Here is a 21,642-nt window from a genome sequence, read left to right on the forward strand (position 1 = left end):
TTGGTTGTGCCATATTCTAAGTTTTCTTGAGTAAAGCTATGGAAGAATAGAGGTAGATTACACTTCTGAATCGTAATAGTCCCCTCTCTTTCAAACTATTCATACCTATTTAAGGAAAGAAGACACTTTTCTTGCAGTGGGCCATTGCTCAGTGGTACAGCATGTATTTTGTACTCACAATCTCAATCCATGGCCTCTTGGCATCAATTACTGGAGATCCTTCAACTAAAGGATCTCCAGTAGCAGTCATTGGGAAAGACCTTTTGGGTTCCCTATTTGGGGAACCACTGCCAGAGAAGACAATACTGAACTATAAGCCTAAACAGCTTCATGACAAAACACAGGAAGCCAGAGAGAAGCGCTATGGATTACAGGTATAACACAGAGAAATAAATCACAGAAGAAACAATCTTATCTTTCCTGTCCTCCTGCCTTTAGATGGTTTGAAACATGTTCTAGCCACACCAATCACATAGGTCTTGTCGGTACAGCTTGTAATACAATATGTGAACAATGCTGACAGTGAAATCCTAAACAGGGTTACATCCTTTAAAGTTCATTGAAGGCAATATGCTTAGAAGGGTGTAACTCTGCTTAGGATTGCAATGCCAATCTACAATATCCTCTTCAAGTAGTGAAAGTTCTGTATGTGCCAATATGTTTCTCTAAAATGAATGCATTCCTATTCTCTGTCTGATTTTGCTTTTGTTTCAGAGCATATATATTTTGTGGGTGTTGTATACAAGTGCAGGGACAAAAGAACAAGAAGACAGGAGAAGCATTCAGAGGAGAACTCAAAGAGCACCAAAACTGTATAATATGCTGCCTTGACAGAACTTCAACAATCCACAGACTTTGTTACAATATACTGAGATAGGAACCAAGAGACTTTTAAAAGTTTTATTATCAAGTATATGATGTCTTGGGGATTGTTAGAAGTACACGCTTTAATTTCCCTTCACACCTGGTCATTTATCATTATTAAAATCTATAACTAAGCAGTTCCACTGAAATACCCAACGGACACTAATATGTTAGAAAGGCCTGTTAAAGTTTGTCACCCTCACTATGTCACAGGGCTGGCCTAAGGTCTTGCTTATGTAGTGTATTCAATGTAGGTAGGCCAGGCTTCTTTGGCAATTAGGCCCTTAATTTCACTGGGACTTGAGGCTAATTTGAGCACTATATTATTATTAACATGAACAGCACACACAAAGATTATTCTCTTCTCTTCTTCCTTGTGCCTCATATAACATACAGAGCAATGACACCAGGATCTCACCCCCAAGTCAGATTTCTTATACTGTTTGTCTGGGGGTATTAAGATGATTAACTGGTTTTACCTTTTATGAAATCATCAATTGTCTGCATTATGGGATTGATGTTCAATCAAGGAGACCTTGATCTTCAGACTAAGATCCAAATTAGTATTTCTGAAAACCAAAGAAGCCTACATAAAGTGCAGAATACCTTTGACTCACTTGCCTTGGTGACATTGGCACAGAGATTGGGGTCTTGCAATCTTCCTAAGGACTTATGTGCAGTCCCTGTGCTATCCATCTCTCCCTCCCTCCCTCCATCCAGTGTCATCAAAGGAGAAAATTCCAGCCCTTCGGTAGCCGCCACCACCCAGACTGAAATAGGCTTGCCCCTTCACCAGCCATTTGGGAAGCTGGTGAGTCTCTGTGTGCAGACTTCTAGCAAATGGCTGAGTAAGAGGTTCAAGGGGGGGAAGCTTAGACAACAAACAACAAATTTATTGTACTATAGCAGAATATAAAAATACAGAGAGCGTACAGTACCTAGGAAGTTATCATGCATTAGGGTTTGCAGCTAATATTGGAAAGAAAAAGGCAAAAGTCTAATATCTAACTATCCATTGAGAATTATCAAACAGACCTGAAACATCTCCTTCATTGCTGTGGGTGGGGGGTAGGGAACAGAGGCAAGCTTGCCTTTAGTACCTTCCTTTTCCATTCTTATTAACCATACCGCAAAAGGCACCCAAACCATCTCTCTCTTGAATTGGGGAAGAATTTCCTTCCCTTCTAGGCAGTTAAAACCAGTCTTTCCCAAACTCCATGACCCAGCTGGCCCTTGTCACATAGGCACATGTATCTAGTTTTATGATGGCACCCAAAAGGTTAGAAAAACATCAATTTATCCATCACAGGATGTCAGTCATAAGAAACATCCCTGGGAGGTGTTAGAGCAAATGGTAGACTGCCCTGTTAGGTGTTTATTGCCCCTTCCTTGCTGAAACGAGATGCTTTTCCAGGCTGGATTTGAAAAGCTGAATCAAAGGCCCCTTTGATCTCTAACAGGCCTGCATATCTATGTCCTCATCATGACACTTGTAGTTACAGCTTCATGTTTCCGATTAACTGCACTCTAATCCACAAAAGATTGTGCCATAACCAACTGGTTAGTGTGTATGGTGCCACTAGACTCTTTTTTATTTTGTGAGTCTAAAACAGTAGATAGGCCTCTGCCTTCAAGCACAAAAGAAAAACAAAGATAGGTAGGTAGAGTCAGACTCTGGGATTAATGTGCATAAATGCAGTTACATCATGTACCTAGCCAAAAGCAAATGATCTCTTGTGTCAGCATTAAGATTGGATTGACACTATTTGCTTCTGAATTTTGCATCTCCAAATATCCAAAGCCCCCACCCTTTCTGATACCTGACACAGGAAATAAAAATGCCTGGAATAACTTCTCCCATAAATGGCAACTAGAGATGGGCACGATCTGAATTACGATTTCAAAAAACCCGCAATTTTGGTGTTTTCGCCATCATGACTCAGCTAATCAGTTCTGTCCATGGCAACCGATCCAGCGGTCGGGAGTTTGCTTGTTCGGGACTTGATAGGATGGGTAAGTTTCTGTTCAGAATTGCAGACACTCTGGCGCTAGTAATTTATTCCCGGGGCAACGGAGTCAGGGAAATGAGCTGTGTTTGCCCTCCTTCTGTCTCCCTCAAAACACGAATGGAAGCCCAGCTTTCCTTGATTAGCAGGCTTCCTTCCAACCATGGACCAGCAACCCAGGGGAGGGAGGGGGAAGGGGTGGGCACAAAGGAAAGGCAAAAGGCAGTGCGGGAGGCTGGGAGGCCGCCTGCGTCATTTGCCTTTCCCCAGGACAAGGGGTGTGTGGGCAAGCCAGCTGCCCCTTGTCCTGGGGAAAGGCAAAAGGCAGTGCGAGTGGCTGGGAGGCCGCCTGCGTTGTTCGCCTTTCCCTAGGACAAGGGGCGTGTGGGCAAGCTGGCCGCCCCTTGTCCTGGGGAAAGGCAAAATACTGACAGACCTGTCAGGGTCTGTTTGTATAGTGCTTGAAAGGAAGCAACCTGAGTAACGCCATGTTTAATTCTGTAGTTGTTTCGTCTTCTTTTCCCTCTAGGCCCCACCACCTGCGAGGAGCCGATTCCATGGGAGAGGATACTGTCTTATCTTTTCTTCGAGCCGATTCGACCTTGGCTAGCATTCTCACAGAGGACTCTCCTGCTATGTAAACTCTGGGGGGAGGCTGGGCTCTGAGAGTGTGAAATGTAACAACTTTCATTCTGTGCCTCATTCCTAACAATGCTTTGTTCAGCCAGGATCTCTAATCCTGGAATATGGACGTCTGGGCCTGAATGCTGTCTTTCAAAATAAAACCTTTTGAAATCAAAAGACCTTGTCTTCTTGCAGAAGGGAGTAAGACAGACTCTCTTGTCTGGAATGCCATAGTCTGACATTTTGTTGGGAATCTTTCTTTGACGTCTCCAATACCTCACCCAGGGAGGATGGATACCAAGGATGCCTTGATTGATCTAACTGACCCTGGCACGGAGGATGGGGGACTTCCTGATTCGACACCGTTGGTACCCGACAATGGATCTGAGACGGTTCCTGGTCCAGGAGTTGTACCTACCAACGTAGTCTTCACCATTCCTATTGGAGGAGCGGCGCCTGTTCCTGATGGCCAGACGGAACCTCTGCCCGGCAGAGGGGTGGAACAGGCCGACCCCGCTATAGTCGGCACACGGCCAAAGGTGCGCAGAGCTAGCAGGGAGAACCATTTAATTTCGCTGCTGACACTACGGCAGTAGGGCTCCCGGCCTCGAGAGGCGAGGGAGAGGCGAGCGGGCACTATGTTTTCCCGGTCAATGATCGATGTGAGACGCACCGTCGGGTCAACGGAGCAGGAGGGCCCCAGCATCGTGTGGGATCTAACGAGGGCAGCCGGCACTCCAGATGAAACGCGGGCCAGCACTCAAGCCTGGTATAAGTGGGATGCAGACGCTGGCCGCCTGGAAGAGTGGGATCCCCAAGGTGGGACCGAAGATATCCAGGACTGGGAAACTACCCGACATGAGCTCATGAGATGGGATTATACGGACGTGAACTTGGCCAGAGCAAGGGAGCAAGGGTGCACACATCAATTGGAATATCGAGCCCAGGTAGTGGATACCAGAATTTTGGCTGTTACTGGTTTAACAAAAGGGATTTTTGCCAGCATGACTATGGAGAAGGAGCAACTGTCACAAGGTGGCAGAGGAGAAGGTACGATACGGCCTTATGACACTGCCCATGATTGGGGGTCAGTCAGGGGTGCAGAAGGACCGACAAGGCCTTGGCCCACAGACTATGTTCCTCTGAAGTCATGGGAACCCTCCGAATTCAGATTGAGATTGTGCACAGATTTCAGAGGACTCAAAGCAGTGTCAACAACCAATACCTACCCCATCCCACTCATCCGAGATCTATTCAACATCGTGGCTCAAGATAAGATCTTTTCCAAATTGGATTTAAAAGATGCCTACTTCCATGTCAGAATCAGAGAAGGAGATGAATGGAAAACTGTGTTCAATACGCCATTAGGTCAATATGAATACCTTGTTATGCCTTTTGGCTTATCTGGAGCTCCTTCAGTATATATGTCTATGATCAATGAAGTACTGCATAAATACTTATATAAGGGAGTGGTTGTTTACCTAGATGATGTGTTAATTTATTCAAAAACAAAAGAGGAACACATAAAACTAGTACGGGGAGTAGTAACCACTTTAATGTGCCACAAACTCCCTATTAAACTCTCCAAATGTGAATTCCATAAAAAGGAATTGGATTACTTAGGATATCGCATATCTGGACAAGGACTAAAAATGGATCCTGCCAAGGTCAAAGCGGTACAGGACTGGCAAACCCCCTCCACTCGTGAACAATTGCAATCCTTCCTGGGATTTTCCAACTTCTACAGAGATTTCATAGAGAGATTTGCCCAAATCGCCCTACCTCTGAACGAGCTTCTAAAAACGAAAGGGAGAGGGGAGCAGGCAAAGAGACCCACATCCAAATTGGAGTGGAACCGCGATTGCCAACTGGCTTTCGATAAACTCAAAACTAAATTTACGTCTGAACCTGTTTTACAACACCCCGATGAAAATCACCCTTTCTTAGTACAGGTCGGTGCCAGCGATACGGCCATAGGGGGAGTGCTCCTGCAGAAGGGGGGAGACGGGAAAGCCAAACCATAAGCATATCTATCTAGAAAATTTTCTGAAGCAGAACGACATTGGAACGTCTAGGAAAAGGAAGCCTTTGCCGTTAAAGTAGCTCTCACAGTATGGCACCATTGGCTTGAAGGGGCACGGCACCCATTCGAGGTTTGGACAGATCACAAAAACTTAGAAGCCCTAAAAAGCCCTAGACGTCTTAACGCCGAACAACTCAGGTGGGCAGAATTCTTTTCTAAATTTAACTTCACCCTCAACTTTTTACCGGGGAAAACTAACTTCCTGGCCGACGCTCTTTCGCGCATGCCCCAACATCAGAGCAAGAGGGAGGAGACCATTGACACAGTATTCACCCCCTGTCAACTAGGAGGTGTGGTTACCACTCGTAGCCAAACCCAAGCAGAGGAAAAGGTGTGGAGAACAAAAGTGAAAAGCGAGGTGGAAAAAGAGGGGGAGGGAGAGCCCAAAGCCAAAATGTCTCAAACAGCGGATGGAGACTGGGTTAAAGACGATCGTTTGTATATACCAGCCAGCCTTAGAAAAGAAATTCTACACTGCTGTCATGATGTCCGTACCGCTGGTTATTTTGGCTATCTGAAAACCCTCCACCTAATACAAAGACAATTTTGGTGGCCTGGGATCCGAAAAGGTGTGTCCCAATATGTATCCTCCTGCCCAACCTGTATAAGCGCCAAAACAAGGAAAGGAAAACCACCGGGAGTTTTACAATTGTTAGAAACCCCCAATAGACCCTGGGAAGTGATATCCATGGATTTTATTACCGATTTACCTCCCTCCAGAGGCTGCTCCTGTATTCTGGTAGTTGTGGATTTGTTTTCTAAACAAGCACACTTTATTCCATGTACAACTATACCCACGGCCAAAAAACTAGCTGAATTATTTATGAAACATATTGTGAAGCTGCACTCTTTTCCCTCTAAGGTGATATCGGATCACGGGGGACAATTCGTTGCCAACTTTTGGTGGGAGCTTCTCCAATTAATGGGAATAGAACAAGGAATCAGCTCCGCTTTCCAGCCACAATCCGACGGGCAATTGGAAAAAACAACGTTGCTACATTAATTTCCAGCAAGACAACTGGGTGAAGCTTCTTCATTTCGCCGAGTACGCTTATACCAACGCAGTCCACAGTTCAACAGGTGAAACCCCCTTTAAAATTGTATGTGGCTACAATGGCAAAGCATTCCCCTTTGAAATGCAAATGAAAAAACAACCCGCTGGAGATCTTCACCAATGGTTGACTACCATCACAGAACAGTGGGCGGCTATCCAAACAGCTTTAACCAAAGCCAAAGCAGACTACAAAAAGTATGCCAATTGCCACTATGCAGCACAATGGGAATTGCAGCCGGGAGATAAAGTATATATCTCTACAAAAAACCTCAAAGGGGAGCAAACCAGCAAAAAGCTGGCTTTAAAATATTTAGATCGCCCAACCCTCAATTGAGAAAAGAGCATGGATTACAGCCTTTAAGTTGTTCTTGAACAAGGAAATTTACAAGGACAATTCAGGGAAAGTAGGTTTTGCACATTTGATCTCGCAGGATACCTATAAGAGTAGCCGAACTAATTTAATTAACCAGAAACTAAAAAGTCTGGATATTGATATAACATCTTTACAGACAAATGAGGCCCTAAGAGTTATAAAATTAAAACTAAAGGATCTCGATTACAGCAGTACTCTCCAGAGAGCCAGACGTACATGTTCGGGCTTATCCCTGGGACTTTCACCTCCAGAGGCTATTCCATCTTATTGCTATTCTTTAAAGATTCCAGCTCAACGCAGAGCCTTCACATTGGCCAGACTTAACTCCTTCCCCTCTAAAGTGCTTTCTGGTCGTTTCTCTGGACTCCCTTATTCTGAATGAGTTTGTGACTGTGGAAAAGGAAAGTTAGAGACCTTGGATCATATAATAGTTTTTTGCCCTAAGTGGAGTAAGGAAAGAGAGAGATTTATTATTCCTATTATGTTAAAAGAAAAGCTTCCCTTCCTTCCTTGGGCAATCTCAGTGTTATTGTCTGATAACTTTCCTGACAATCAAACCTCTGCTATAGTGGCTTCCTTTTTAGCCACGGTGATAAAGAAACAAAATCTTCATGAGCTTAGATAGTTTAAAGTGATAATGACGAGTTATGTCTGTGTGAATTGGGTATGTTCAAGTGTACAGTTCATATTTTGTTGGTGTTTGTATGGCTTATGGCTTCGGCCGGAAAAGCAATAAACATATTATTATAATATTTAGGTCCATTTCCTGTCAAGAAAATAATAAACCGCATGACAGCAGAAATTACTCTTCCAAAGAATCTACGCCATGTCCACCCTACATTTCGTATCAGTTTGTTAAAAAAGGCTCCTGCACCAGACAAATGGCATCCATCACCAGCAACCCCTATTCCCACCATGATTGATGACCAAGTACATTATGAAGTTGAGAAAATTCTAGACTCTAAAATTAGATGCCATAAACTTTACTATTTAATCCGTTGGAAAGAATTTGAGGAGGGGTATAGAGAATGGGTGGAGTCTGTTCATGTCAAAGCCCCCCGTCTGATCAAACGATTCCATCAGCAATATCCCAACAAGCCGGGGGGAGAGGGGTCTTAAGGGGGACAGAATGTCAGGGTCTGTTTGTATAGTGCTTGAAAGGAAGCAACCTGAGTAACGCCATGTTTAATTCTGTAGTTGTTTAGTCTTCTTTTTCCTCTAGGCCCCACCACCTGCGAGGAGCCGATTCCATGGGAGAGGATACTGTCTTATCTTTTCTTCAAGCCGATTCGACCTTGGCTAGCGTTCCCACAGAGAACTCTCCTGCTATGTGAACTCTGGGGGGAGGCTGGGCTCTGAGAGTGTGAAATGTAACAACTTTTGTTCTGTGCCTCATTCCTAACAATGCTTTGTTCAGCCAGAATCTGGAATATGGACGTCTGGGCCTGAATGCTGTCTTTCAAAATAAAACCTTTTGAAATCAAAAGACCTTGTCTTCTTGCAGAAGGGAGTAAGACAGACTCTCGTGTCTGGAATGCCATAGTCTGACAGCTGCGTGGGCGGGGGCGACTCAGGAGCGCGCGCACACAAGAGCCTGACTACGGTTGCCCTGAGCGCTGGCCTCCCTGATTCCCGATTGCGGACCGGAAACGAGAGTTCATCGTTTAGAATCGGTGGCCTGCGTTCAGCAGCAGCCTAGATCCACGAACGGCTGAATTGGAATTTTTTTTGGATCGGGCCCATGTCTAATGACAACCCACTCAGTTCAGGAAGATTTTCCATTCCCATATCCAAAGCTTTCATGGCTGATGATTATTCAGAATTACTGTGTTTTGTACAGGTTTCTCACTCTTGCTTGTGGAAGTTTCCCAGATCAGTGGGATGAAAGAGTTTGTAGTACTTTATTGCCAGCTGGACTGATCACAGCAGCATTGCCTTTCGGAAGGTCACCCATTTCCTCCAAACTTCCATTTGTTTGGAGGACACAAGTTAGTAGCTGGTGAAAGCCATCCATCTCCTATTCCCATCAACAATAAAACTATCATTGATTTTAGTGGAAGTAAGATTGAGCTCAATATAATACTAGCCATGGAAAAACCATTTTGCAATGATTTCTGATCTCTATGTTTATGTGTAGTATAGCCATTTTAAATTATTTCACACATCTTGTGTAAAATGGTCCTGATCAGAGACCTTTGTTATCCCTTTTCCCTAAATGTCAGAAGACTCCCCCCGCCCCATGGCTGGATTTTGAACCATGAAAAATAGTGCCTAATAATGGAAAATACTGACAGACCTTTAAGTACCACAACATGAATGACATCGACTATAATAAGTACTAGGAGTGATTCTGAAACAGAAGACTGGCAAACAGTTACCCAGCTGCTAGAGAAATAGCAAGATAGATATTATGTTAAAAAGTGGGTTGGGGGGAAGAGGAGGAAAGAAAAGAAATTAAATGAAATGGATATTAGCTGGAAACATCTGTGTTCAACCACAGAGCAAAATGCATATTCAGCAGCCAGTTTATTGGCTCTTTAGAGGATGTGAATGGTGCATTGTAAATAATGACACGCCTGTAATAAATTCCCAGTAAAAAGAGAAGGGCGCTCTGCTTGTTCCTCCCACAATTCACATTTCTGGGTCCCTGCTGTGAGTGATGATTCACAGCAGTCACAAATTCCTGTTTTCAAAAATGCTATTGTATACTCCAGGGCTTTCATTAAGTTTTACACTAGCAGGGGAAATTTAAAACTTGAGAGAGTGTGAGGAGAAAGAAGGCCAACAGACTCTGTGGTGACATTCATTTAATACGCTGTGTGCCACACTGATAGATGTGATCGGAGGGGGCATGTCAGAAGTCAGTCCTGGGTTGCTTTTTTTAACTAGAAAGAATGACATATGAAATCCTGGTAGTCTATAAAGAAACAAATCCATGCTTAAAAAAAAACAACCCTAAAACTTCCTCCCCAAACTACTGATTGTATTTTGTAGGCTGATGATCTCAGGCTCGTGCTCAGAGGGCCCATTTGATTTGTCCTCCTAAAATACAGGCAGCTCACTTCATTTCACGTTTGAATGAAATACATGGTGACACAGTATAGGAAAGGGATCCTGCTTTTGCACTTGCTGTGCTCGTGACTGAGTTGGCTGCAAGGAAAGATCTCACTGTGGAGAAAATACCTCTCCTGTCAAGCTGCCTATCAACACACGCATGCTGACACATCTTCCTTTCCTCCCCCATTCGAGGAATTCCTACAATATCGTTCTGGTGTGCTGTTCTTTCAGCACAATCCCCGCGGTGGGTCTTTTACCCTCAAGACATGGTTTTTTTCATTCAGTTGACATTGTTTCAGCCAAACAGTTGTTTCACAGTTGCAAGGCACACTAATGAGATGAGTTTTTGGCAGATTATCTGTGTTCTCAGTGCCCAGTAACATGTGTGGTATGTTGTGGATCTTCTTTTCCACTAACAGAGGCACTGAGATTCTCTCTCTCTCTCTCTCTCTCTCTCTCTGCCTTTTTAAAAAGAAGTGTTCCAGTAGCTTAGAACACTGGGCATGTTGGTCCCAAAACTATAATATGTCTGCCCAGCCTAATTCATTTGCAAAGAAGTCACCTGTTGCACTGGGTTTTAAAGGTGCTATCAAAATACAGGGTTGAGCTGTGTTCTAGGTTTACTTCAGCATATAGATTGCAGCCCAGTGCCAATGGGCAGAGGAGGGGAGGAGGGCATGGCAACAAAAGACACTACACACTTAACTGACGTAAAAGAGGCCGCAACTTTTATTAAAGTACAGCTAAAGGAGCAAATGCATTGGGGTTGGATCACAAACATCGGCTGGCCACCTACTAGTCAATGACCCCTCTGTCCCCTCAGACTGCTGCTGGGGGGAGACCATGGAGAGACAGCAAATGGGATATTATGTGCATGTACACCCCTCCCTGAATTCCCTGCCACCTGGGAATGAGTATGCCCTAGCAGTCCCTGAGCTGGGCGTGCACCACCATGACTCACTCCCAACATTCTTTATGGGAATCCCCTTAATGGGGAGACTGGTCATGCAGGCCCCCATCTCCACGCAAATGCCAAACCACCACAAAAGTTGTGATGCAAAGGAACATGCAAAGAAACTGCAATAACCCTGTATGCTTAAACCGAATCAACCAGTACTGTAGGGAAGGCCAGGTGGGATTTTGCTGGCAAAGCATGAAGTGAGGCTGGGCAGGGAGTTTGAACTGACTGGGCCACAGGCACCAACATGGAGGATCCTGGGAGAGCTCAAACATGGTGGCTGCCATGCCTTGTGCCCCTCCACCGACCAGCGGGCCACAACCTGGGCCTCTCAATGGGGACCGTTGTTTTTTGCATAGTTGCTCTAAATGCAGGCAAAAATTGGTCTATTTTATCTTAAGACCTCACTCAATATTTTATTGAAGCTTAGAATGACTGACAACTAAGGAAGTCTGGTGTCCCACGTCAGTGGAAGATCTCCTGTTCTCCACTGGCTCTGTCTACTGCCACTCAACAGGGGGCGAGGGTGCTGGTGGGAATTGGGGGCAATCAGTGTCAAGCTGACACTATGATGTCACTTCCAGTGTGACCCAGAAGAGTTGTTATTGTGTCAGGCAATACCTAGCATACACTCATTTTTAAACAGTTAATATTTTAAAATACATATGTCTTCCTGAAGAAATAAGTTCAGAAAAGAGTACAGCTAAAACTATTTGATTATATAAAAATCCCTTAACACAAACACTTGTTGATTTTTTATTTACTTTCTTTTACATCTCATTTTTCTCTCCAAAGGGGACGCAAGGTGGCCAACATAATTCTCTGCTCCTCCATTTTATCTCTACAATAGCCTTGTGAGGTAAAGTAGGCTGAGTGTGTGTGACTGGCCCAAAGTCACTTAGCAAGCTTTCATGGATGAGCAGGGATTTGAAAATGGCTCTCTCACATCCTAATCTGACACTTGAAATATTACAGCAAGATGGCTTCTAAATTTTTAATTTTTCCCTCATCCACATTTCTTCCTGGGTGTTATCTAGGAATTTTCCTTCCTTCCTTCCTTCCTTCCTTCCTTCCTTCCTTCCTTCCTTCCTTCCTTCCTTCCTTCCTTTCTATGGGGTTTTGGACACTGCTTGTATAGTTTGCCACAAGTTTCAGTTGCTTCTACACATTTACAAATTTTCTCCTGAACATTACCAGAGCAAAATGGAAATTTTAATATGATTGTATGAACCTTCTTCTAAGGTGCCCAAGGAGTCACATACACATAATTAAAACAAGAGTAAAGATTGCTTTTTTTGCAGTGTTTTATCAGTGTCATCATAGGTAATACAGAGCAGGCAACTGTGCATTAAGCCAGAACTAAGGAATCGTAAAGCACGTGTAGAGAAAAATTCTGAAACAATAAAGAAACAGAATGGTAAAAGTCTACTTATTCCTAGTTTGAATCATTAGGTACTAACCTAATATACACATAAGAGGTTGCTTCTGTGCTGGAACAGTCTAATGTCACTATAGTCAGAACATTTAGTGTGACTTGTCATGTAGACTGTCTTGCATACATGAATGTTGCTAGAAACATCTCTTGGTGGCACAGAAACTATATCCATGTGGTCAGGAGGATCCAGCTGTCAAGCCACACTAGCCATCATAGTCAGGTGCAGAGTTGCTATGCAGAAGTGATTTCCTATATGAATTTCCCCCCTTTTATTATTCATACTTTTAACCAAATATAAAAACAGCAGGCAAAAATAAAAACACTTTAAAAAGAGCCATACATAAAATTTCTGCACAGCATATCATTAATCTCATATATCTATGCAAGTCTCTCTCTTGTCCATTTAGCATACAAAACAAATACCTATACTAATAAAAAAGGAGTATACATTGCTCAGGTAAGTGAGCCAAGTCACATGCTGCGCACAAATGGAAAAAAATAACTTTGGTCTAGGAATAAAGTCATATTAATCCCATAAAGCCACTGACTGTAAGTGCATTTTATTCAACACTGATTTCAAACAAATATCTTTAGCATTCAAGCTGCTAACTGATCTGACACCAAGCATTTCAATTACATGGGCTTGAATTCAGTTTTAAGTAGAGTTGCCGGGATCCCACTTTAGGAAGGAGATTTTTTGTCCCCAGCCAGTCCTTCCCAGAGCCATTCAGCTGGGTAGCAGGAGAAAAATTGCAGGGATGGGGGGCAATCATCAGTGTCCTGATGTGATGATGTCACTTCCAGTGTGACCATCAGTGATGTCATCAGATCATCCACAATGCTATAAGATTAAAACCATAATCATAACGTTTTGAGGAAATTCTTGAGTGTTGCTGATAGGATAGCCAGGTGCCTACCTTGACAATTAAGGCCTCTGCCTGCTGATCTTCAGCTGATCAGCAGGTGGAATGAGGCTGGCCAAAGGGTGATCATTGACCCGCATGATTATGTCACTTCCAGTCCACCCAGAAGTGACAGCATCCCACTAGGGCTGATTCTTTAGCACTTCTGGACAAAAATTCTATATTTCGGCCAAGTGCTAAAGAATCAGCCCTGGTGCAAGAACATTGCTTCCAGGTCATGCCAGAAGTGCACAAGGACGTGTGCCTAGTGCCACCCCATCTCCCAACAGTTGCCAAGGGGGACTTGGTAATCCTACCCACAAGACAGTGGCATTATTTTCAGTCATGCCAGAAGTGATGTCATCAGTCATCACATCTCTGGCAATCACTTTTGTTTATGTGTTTGTTTTTAAATTAAGAATTTTATTAAAGCAACAAACATAAACAAATAAACAATCTAGGTATAATAGCTTTGGGAGTAAAACATGCAATACAAGCAATACATTCAGATTTCCTTAAACCTAACTATGTAATGTTTCTCCTTCTCTCTCCCTCCTTCCAGGTCTCTAAGCTTCTGTGTCAATTAGTTTAGCCTAAATAATTGAAGAAATCCTTCCATTTTTTCAAGAACTCAGTTATTGGTCTATTTTGTAAGTAGGTAGTCAGTTTGGCCATTGAATCATATTCATAAATCTTACCTCTTCGTTCTGAGAGACCAGGGAAGACATCATTTTTCCATCTACCTTCTGCCATCACCATATAATGGAAGAGGTCTCCTTGTTCTTTTCTCTGGCAATGTCATTATGTTACCGTTGAGAGCCCAACCAACAGGTCAATCTGCCTTTTGCCTTCCTTATATTGGCAACCATAGTTTTAAAAGTGCTAACATTTTAATAATTCTGAACCTCTCTTTATACAGGCCTCAATCTTAAACACAGGTACATGAGAGTAAGCCTCTTCTATATAAAGAGAGACTTAAAGTAAACTTGCATAGAACTCCACTGTGATTAGAACACATTTTAAAATAAGTCCTATAAATCATGAAAAATTTCAGAGCCACTCTTCTACCTGAATAAAAGGAACTCTACAGCACAGATTCTTATTGAAAACAATCTCCTCCTTTTTTCCCCAGTGTGTGACCTCTGCAAGTGGTATTGGTTTTCACCTCTCCCTATGTGGGACTATCTAGTATGTCTTCGTGATACAGAGGTAATTAAGGTCAACTGTGGTGCTCAGACCAACAGGCCCCTGAATTAAATGCAAGGGGATCTCTAACAGGTGCTATCTGTTCTGGATTGTTCTCTTCCTCTGGGTCAGGAATGTCAAGCTTCATCATTTGTTTGTTTCCCTAGGTTCTTCCTTCAGCAAAGATTAGTTAGAGAAACTAAGCTGACATACTCCCTTACTGTAGCTGGAGTTACTTGACAACAGGAGATTTTAAAATAGGTAAGAAAGCACATTTGTCTTCAAACATCATAATCACATTTTACATTTTAAAACCTGCTTTGTGCAGTTAAAATGTCATTTTTTAAAAAAGAAAGCAAACCAATTCTTGCAATGTGGCCGAAGTGAATTTTAACAATTAGTTTTATATTCCATGCATTAAAAGTCTTGTATCTCCAGTCAATGACTGGAACCATTTTACCTCCTCAGGGCACCTTTGGGCCCAATTACTCCAGCCCAAGGGTGGGACTTGCAATCTTCCCTGACTTCCATTTACTCAGTTTGTAAACTTCAGTTCAGCAATAAATCTCAAAGGGCGTGATGCTGTTTTGGGGGTTCACTTCTGGAATTAAATTTATAAAAGAATCCTTGGGGGTTCCTGTGGCAAACTAATCACTGTCACATTTGGATTTTGAGGTTGAAATTGCTTTTAACAATTATTTACACACTTATGTGATACTAATTCCCACAGTCTAGTTTGTAGTTTATACTTCAGATTACTTCAACATCAGCATATCACACCTCCAAAATTAGGCGGCAGAGAATCAAAGGAAATACATAAGTATATACTTCTGAATTCTGTAGGAAATTTAGAGCCAAACTACATCTTATATCACAGGTTTGTGATTAGATCCCCTAATGTGCAGTTTAGCCTTAAACAGCAGTATGGGGGGGGCCTTGACAGAGGCACAAATGCTGGGGAAGACATTTAAATCTTTTTTCCCAACACAATTTTCCTGGCCCCTTCAGGCTGCTGTTAAACCTAGCAAGGACATCTATTTTTTTCCCTGCTGTGATTAATAGCAGCTGGGGGAGAGCTGGGGGAAGTGTGGGGAGAAAGAGATAAACTCCACATCCCAAGTACCACATCCCCAATCCAACGTCAGGCCTCCGACTGGCAAGCCCACCACTGCTTAAAGTGGCAGTGGAAGAATAATAAAATAAAAAATAGTGACATCTGTGAACTCTGGTAGTACTCCCGAAGCTTCATTTTAATGTTAAACTACACATAAAGTGATCTGATTCTCAATGTGACTTGTGGTTTGGCCCTTAAATATGTTCCCAAAAGAACAATGAAGAAGAAGAAGAAGAAGAAGAAGAAGAAGAAGAAGAAGAAGAAGAAGAAGTATGAGTGAAGTGTAATTTTACAATTCTGTTGTTTCTACACCAGTTATCAACTTGTAAACTTGGTTTTATCTGAACTAATAATGATTTACAACAATCAAGTACAAGGGCAACCATCAAACAACTGCTTTATTATATATCAAAAGACTGGAACAAAAATTCAGGATTCTGAAATGTTTCTTTGGTTCAAGATCATTACTGAACTATATATATTACTAGGATTATTATTAGGTTTTTTCCACATTAGGCACAGATAAAAATAAACAAACACAAAAACAAACCACAAAAATTGGATAATTAAGAGCTAAAGGAGAATAAGCAAGATAAAGAGAAAAGCTCTTCTCTTGCTGCCTGTTTATCCATCGACAAACAATATCTCAAATTTAAATCCCAGAGATTACAGGCAATGACAGTTCATGATGTTTTCTGACTGAGGGGGTAAGCAGCAGTAGCCACCTCACTACCACTGCTATCAACTCCATCCAGGAGCCAGAGGAGATAAACTTTCCTACCACATTGGTTGCCCAGGCACATGTGCCCTATAGGTAGGTTTGCCAATCTCCAGGGGAAACCTGGAGATCCCGCAGAATTGCAACTCATCTCCAGATTGCAGAGATCAGTTCCCCTGGAGAAAACGGCTGCTTTGGAGGGTGAACTCTATGACATTATACCACACTGTGTTCCCTCCCTCCCCAAACCCCACCCTCTCCAGGCTCCTGCCTGAATATCATGACTACTACTTCTTCTGAGAGCTTGGACATCAGCTCTGGAACTGACATGTCCAGCTTGATGCACACCTTTTAAAAAAGAGGCTAAGTTCAATTTCAAACCTGCTGTGCACTGAGACGTTCTTGCACAAGCCAAGCTTTTCTGGGCTATAGAATTTTCTAATTGCGAGCTAACACAGGCCCTTTAGGTACGTTCTCTAACAATCTAGGCACTATTAATGCAATGGTTTTCATTATTTTAAGAGTGCTATCTTAAACACAAGGCCCATAGAACCCAACATGTCCTATTTTCAAATAAACCTGCATATTGCAGGATGCTTTTTCCACGCAGTCTCACTTTTTACACTCTTTTGGTTATGTTCTACACAATCATATTCGTATATACCAATTGCTTTGGATATGCCTACATTCTATGGTCTTCTTTAGATAATTTTTACTGATCCAACGTTTTCAGTCTTAAATTGAACTATAGCATTTGGTTCAGAATGAGAGCGTTTAAAATTAAATCTTCACTTGTTTTTTCTTCTAAACTAAAACTTGTAAGAAGAATTTTTTTAAAAAAAAGATATGAGACTTTGTTTTAATTTAAAAGCAGACTCAGTTCCAACTGTGTAACATATTGCCAGCTTTAGGGTGATTTACTTTCAGCTATAAGTAAAATAATAAATCATTCACCATTTTCTAGACTTGCTTCTTCAACATTCATCTCAGCAAGTGCAAATCCCTTTGTTAAACCTATTTGCTTGCCAGTTGCACAATGAATTATAGATTAATTACTCAATAACAATTATGGAGGTGATGCCTGACTAAGGATTCACACTTTGGTTTTAGTTAAGTTAAACATAGATATTCCATTTCAGTTTTGACTTAAAATGAGGATGTCTCCACTAGTGGAAAAACATGGGGGGGGGGTATTTTCCAGAATGTTTTCCAGAATGGATAACATCAGGAGGTCATCATAGATGTCTACTGCTTTATCAGATTTTCTGCAGATTCTTAATTTCTCATACTGATGGGTATCAGCAGCTTTTATATTATTATTTTCATGGACTTCAGAGGAGGGGGGGGACTACAGTCACTAGTTCCTCCAGGCTTTCACCTCCCACAAGGGAGGGGGGAAGAATGAGCAACCTGAAGTTCTGCTATAATGTCTTATGGGGGACATTCAGGAGCTGGGGAGGCTGTTTTTCAACCAAATGACACCAAAATTGCAGGGTCATCATGACTACTGCCTGTCGACTAACCACCCAAGTTTCAAGAGAACTGGACCAAGTGTTCCAATTTTAAGGCCCCTGGTTCTTCCAAGCGTTCTACTTTCAGATGGAAATTCCCACAAAGGAAGGAAAACAGAAGGCAGCTCTCTGGACCTTGCAATTGGCTGGGATTTGCTGGAGCACTCTGTGCTCCTCCCTTGCAAGGATCTGATTGGAAGGGAGAAATGCCATCATCCAGGAAGTCAATAGAATCAATAAAAAAAAATGTCCTTCCTTACACTGCATGATCGATAAGCACTGGAACAAAAGAGAAGCAGATTTTTTTTAGGAAAGGGGTTTCATAATTCCCAAGCACCCTGGATTTACCACTCTAGAAAATCAAGGTAATGATTAGAAACCATAATTTCCATGTATATTGGCTTGGGAATTTTATTATGCACGCCCCGCCCCCTACTAAATATATTACAATTTAATTTGATATATTACAATATTGTGAATGTTCTAGTTACGTATGTCATGCAATAGCATTTCCTTTGTGGGTAAAAAAGCAGCCAGGAGAGGGTCATTTGAGCCTGAAAATGACAGAAGAGGAAAAGACAAGGTAATTTTCCCACGAGTGCTTCTGTTCAGACATAGTTTTGGATCCAGCCAGCTTTTCTGCTGGTGAAAAAGAAAGGAGGGCTCCTCTGACCACCCAGCAAAGCTATGCTGGGAGTCATTGGACCAGCCTGGTCAAAATACACATGGGATGGTCACTGTAATAAGGAAGGGAACTGGACATGACTGAGCAAAAATGTTTGCTGGATTCAGCCTGCCCTTAGGCTGGTTAAATTTCTTTAGTGTTATAAAAGGAGGGAAAGAATAATGAAAGTCTGTGCAACAGGTAGTTTGTGTCTAATAAAATGTTACCAAAACCATCCAAACAAGAGCTTGAGAGTGGATAATTGCTGAAGTACCTTGTCAGGTCTGTCTGGAAAACATTACAAATCAGCTTAGCAGTCATCCTAGGGTTGCCAAATTCTGTATGGGCTGGAGTTCTCCTGGAATTACATTTGACTTCCGCACTACAGAGACCAGTTCGCCTGGAGGCAACAATGGCAGCTTCGGGGTATGGACTCCATGGCATCACATCCAAACTGAGCTTCCTTCCCTCCCCCAACTCTGCCTTCGCCAGGCACCATTCCAGATTTGCAGGAGTTTCCCAGGCTGGAGTTGGCCACCCTACTGTAGCCACATTGCCTCTTGTGGGATCAAAAGAGAGAGCGCAAATACAATTGAATCCAAATACATTAACTTCAGATTTAAAGCACTAAGCAAAAACCTAGTTTGTAAAGCCCTGATTCTATCATCTATGTTCCTCATCACAGCATAGGTTGCTGTGTGTATGAGGCATGCCCACAAACAGTCATTGGCAGTACTAAGTTAAATAAAACTAGGTCTTCCATTGCAGAACAACGAGGAATCATGGCTCTGATATCACTGTCCTGTTACCAGCATAATCTAATTGGGATATTTATTCATTCTCTAAAGGGCTTTGCTACTCAAGCCCTATGGTCCTCTCACCAACACTCTCGTTTGCATGTGCGAATGCTTCAAAGTGTCTTATGGTGACACCCTAGCAAGCTGTCTCTCATCAGCCTGTGCTGCAGTGCTCCTAACTCTTCCACTCCAGGGAATGATTTCATACTTGATGCTGCTGGAAGATTAAAGCTGTTCTCATTTTCTACCGTAAGCCAAATAGATGCATAAGCAAGCTGTTTGATTATTACACTGTCACTATGGTGGTACAATATTACCTTGCATTTTTGCAATGCTTTACTGTAAGTAGCATAATAGTGGACATTTGCAAGTCAAATGTAGAGAATAGGTGGAAAAGAGGTTAAGAAAGGTAGATTGTAGGGCCTTTTTTTAAAAAAAGAAGTCCCTATTTTGCAAATTACCATGAATCCAGTGTCTTTTGTCCAGGGCAGAAGGTGACATGAACATTAGGAAATCTTATTTTACCAATGGAGAAAATAATAATCAGGATTCATTATCCAGGAGTCCTTAAGCACCAGTGACATTTTTTTTTCTTTTTCCAGATATTGCCAGTCTGAACGAGCAAAGTAAAAAGGATATGCCAGTCTAAGAAGATACAGTGCGATATAGTTGATTTTTATATACCATCCCTCATACAGAGTGCCACAAAACAGTTCACAGGGACAGAAATATAATACTTTACAAAGCCTGGCGCAGTGGTTCCCAGAATGGCAGAAAGGGAAAATGACATATGGAAATGTAGTCAAGAACAAGGAAGTGCTGCAATTTAAAAGGCAGTAAAGACACAGGTAAGTATCCTTGGGGACAAGTCACAGTGAAGGATTCAGCAATAGTGTTTAGTGTCAATCCCAGATGAAGACAACAATTGATGAACAGAATTAACTTGGAGACGTAAGTGATTACTAGCAGGCTGGCTAACCTTTCGGCATCAAGCTTATGCCAAGGAGAAGTTTGTGCGTCCTTAGCAGAGTTTCATATCTTCTTTTTCCCACAGTTGCTCTAGTTCTGACCAAGAAACAAGCATTCTACCTGCAACAGTCAACCCCTAGGAGGCCAGCAAGAGATCCTGAATTTGTTATAAGATGACAAATCACCAGGAAATCAAAACCTAAACAACACAGCCCACATATTTATGATTTCTATTCCATACTTGCAAGACATTTTAGTCTAAATTATGGGAGTGTGAAGAGAAGAATAATCCTTCCTTGGAGAAGAGTGTTGTACTGCCATTAAGATTCTTTTTGTCTTTTCGAGTACAAAGTTTTTGTGAGCCAGTTTATACACTGAATAGAATCAAACAGTAAAGTTTTTCCTAAACAGTATGGTTTGGAGCTGCAAATCATGATTTTGGATGACTTGCCATGGGAAAAAAATCCCCTTAAAATAGAAACTCTGAAGAAGGGCTGGATGGAATCCTCCTTCCTGACATGCTAGTTTTCTAAGTGCAAGGAAGTGTTTTGTGGGGAAAGGGTGCTAACCACTTTCCTACCTGCAGTCTCAAAAGACCCTTCCCCCCAAAAAAGAAAAAGGAAAACTGGCTCACTTTTCTGCATTCCACTCTTCCGTGGAATAGATATTCCACAGGGCCAAATATACACAACAAATCAGGACAACTGTGCTGGAATGTTTAGTAGATCATTAAGCAGACCGTATTTGAAGAGATGAATGAGAAGTTAGTTGTGACTTGACTGTGCCAGACCAGACTTCATCACAGTCATTCCAATGGTCTTCGCTCACCTTTTCACCCCCGCGCCTGTCCTTCTAGACTTAAAACTCTGATTGTGATCCACAGTCAGCTAAATTTTCTCCAGTTACATACATCCATTTCAATTTTTGGCCTTCCTCTTGATTTTATAACATCACTTTTTCTCACTAGTTTGCTCTTTATACAAGCTTGCAGGGAGGACGGCATACAAATATGATATAAATAAAATAAACCCTTTCTCATGACTTGCGGCTTCAGAATTAATGAGGTAACCTGGTGGTCTACCAATGGTGAATGAGGAAGCAAAATAAAACTTTTTTTAAAAAAATCTTTGTTGACTTACCCTTTACAGCGGATTCATTGCATTCAGTGCATTGTCAGCAGGGAATTCTTCCGGCTGCTTCAGTTACAGTGTTTCTTTGTACATTGTTTGATGGGGTGGGGGTGGGTGGAATGGGTCTCACATGTCTGGTTGACTGATAAGTACGGATTAGCCATTCACTTATAATTACTTCACAATATTAGGGGTGGG

Source organism: Eublepharis macularius, chromosome 7 (genome assembly GCF_028583425.1).
Source record: "Eublepharis macularius isolate TG4126 chromosome 7, MPM_Emac_v1.0, whole genome shotgun sequence".
Lineage (NCBI taxonomy): Eukaryota > Metazoa > Chordata > Lepidosauria > Squamata > Eublepharidae > Eublepharis > Eublepharis macularius.